The sequence below is a fragment of the Lathyrus oleraceus genome, chromosome 7, assembly GCF_024323335.1.
Source record: "Lathyrus oleraceus cultivar Zhongwan6 chromosome 7, CAAS_Psat_ZW6_1.0, whole genome shotgun sequence".
Taxonomy (NCBI): Eukaryota; Viridiplantae; Streptophyta; class Magnoliopsida; order Fabales; family Fabaceae; genus Lathyrus; species Lathyrus oleraceus.
In genome coordinates, this window is record NC_066585.1 from 397,815,786 (window position 1) to 397,818,480 (window position 2,695).

General features: G+C 42.0%; 1 pseudogene; it reads right to left on the minus strand.

Moving 5' to 3' along the window:
* Nucleotides 1–231: 231 nt before the first annotated feature.
* Nucleotides 232–2,352, minus strand: LOC127104010 (uncharacterized; annotated as a pseudogene).
* Between the last annotated feature and the right edge of the window lie 343 nt (nucleotides 2,353–2,695).

Sequence of the window (2,695 nt, forward strand, 5' to 3'; positions counted from 1 at the left end):
CGACCCCGCCTGAGTCCATTTGTCCTCAGGGACTTCTGCTAGAAGTTTAAACATAACTCTTTTCGCCCTTGGGTGAGGGTTGTATGGCCTCTTAGGAACTCCCCTCTTGTCGAATATGTACATATTCAGGTTACCTCCATGTCCGTCCCAACCTTGGTTAGATGGGATTCTCTCGAACGCTTCAGCTAATTTCCTGTTGTAAACTGCCCCACATCTGGGACACATCAAGCATTATGTCCCGTACTTGTAGCAATGCACAATAAAACCAAGAAGGCTTTCTCCAAGCTTGGGATACACCTTCAGTAGTTGGCTTTCCTTCCTCCAATTTCTCTCAGTCTTAGTTCGTTGCCATCTTTCATAGTTCTCAGCCACCCTTCGACATATCCTGATGCTACACCTTGGGCACAACAATATGTCAGAATTTATTTTGTAACATCTCCAAAGGTATTCACGTAGGCTTTCATTGGCTTTGGGATAGCCAAACTGCATCCCCTCTTGCTCCATCTTCAGACACCTATCCACTTCCTCCATTTCTTGGGGAGGGGGTTGGTTCAGATCCACCATGTTGACACCTAAATTGGCGCCATCAGTGATTGAAATTTCCTCAAATTTCTTCCTTAGGCCCTCAGTAGCCTCAGTTGCCTTCCCATTAAGACCTTCAGTGGCCTTTGGTTCGACATGAGCAACCTGTTCACCTTCGACAGAAATTCCAAAGGGAACATCATTATTTAGGCCATCAGTGGCCTGCTTTCCATCTAGCGCATAACCTTTAGTTCCTGTTTCCTTCACGACCTCCATTTCCCCTATGTCAATCATGTTGATTTTGACAGGTTCAGCATAATTTGTGTCAGCAATGTTGAGGGGGTCAACGTCAACCTTCATCTGGTTTTTCCCCTTGTCAGCGAACTTGAGGCGGCCATCCTTAATTGCATTCTGAATAAGATCCCTGAAAAGAAAGCATTGTGAGGTTTTATGGCCTAAAAAATTGTGATATTTACAGAAGCCTCTTTTCTTCCGTTGTTCTAATGGAGGAATTTTGGTATTAGGAGGCACTATCATTTGGCCATCTTTTACTAATAAATCGAAGATTTCATCACATTTGGTAACATCAAATGTGTAAGTCTTTTTAGGAAATCTATCATTCTTTTCAGTTTCGACAGGGTTCTTGCCATTCGAAGGTGTAAGTAATTTGCAAGCATAAGGTGGCGCTTCTTTTAATTCAGCCAAATCTACTTCGAATTCCTCGAGACCATAAGGGTTACTAGAGATTTCAGACTCCCCATCGTCGAATTCGACATAAGCAACCCTTTCTTTCTTATAATTCTTATTCAGTCTGGCCTTTTCAGCTTTTAAACATTTAACCTGTCGAACCCTGTCTGCTAATTGGGCCATATCTCTTAGATATTGGGTATCTAACTTTTTCCTAATGGAATAGTCTAAACCTCCAGAGGCCATTTCGACCAATTCATGTTCAGGAACTATTGTGAAGCATCTAGATTTCAACAAACGGAACCTATTCAGATAATCATCTATAGGTTCAATGAATTTTCTTTTGATACTTGCTAATTCCTTAAGACTTATCTTAGTTTGGCCCATGTAGAATTGTTCATGAAACAATCTTTCCAAATGAGGCCAAGTATCTATGGAATTTGGTGGCAAAGTCGTAAACCACATGAAGGCATTCTTCGTCAGAGAACTGGGGAAATATTTCATTCTTAGGTTCTCACTGTTCGCCAAATCCCCTGCCTCAGTCATGTATCTGGCTATGTGTTCTATAGTGGATTCACTAGTGTCCCCTGAGAATTTGGTGAACTTAGGGATTTTACAACCCCTTGGTAATTCAGTTTGTAGGACATATTCTGATAAAGGAGAGGAATAATTTGGCCGTCGAAGTCCTGTATTCAGACCATTCTGGGCCATGATTCTCTCTATCATAGTAGTTAAGTCATTTTCCATCATGTTTTCTCGCCTAACCCTATGAATTACTTCGTTTGCATCCTGGTCTCTATTAACCATTATTACTCTCCTAGGTTGTTCTTCAGGGACTTCCCGTCGAACTGGATGTTGTTCTAATCTTTCCCCCATGACCCTTTCGTCAGGCGCTTGTCTAGGTGGTCAAACCTGATTTATAGTTGGTTCTTCTTCCTGGATTATAACCTGGTTTGGTCTGCGTCGAATAGAGGACTGTGGGGCGCCTAGGAAATCTGCTATGCGTCCCATCTGCGCTGATAGTTGTTGGTATGTTTGGGCATTATCATTGTTAGTCCTATTTACATTCTGTATTAGGGGAGAAAAAATGGTATTCATTTCTCTGGCCAAGACTCCTACCATATCATGGTTACTAGCATCCATTTGTTGTCTAAAGGCTGCCTGGTTATTCGTTGTAAGGGTAGGTAATAGGGTGGAGACTCCTTGTGATTGGGTATTTCGACCTACATGGTTCATGCCGGAACCAGAATTTTGAATTGGCGAAATAACCGTATTATGGGGTTGAGTATATATGGAAGTATTGTTTTGAAGTCCTGCCATGGCAGTAGATGGCATTCCATATGGGTATTCTCTCAAAGGCCTAAAATTCTTAAATCCTGGTAGCCTAGGGGTTGAAATTGCAGAAATGTCTGCTACTCTTGACATAATAGGCATTGTTGTCGAATTATATAAGGCCATGGATCCAGATGTTGGTATGGCCTGTGCA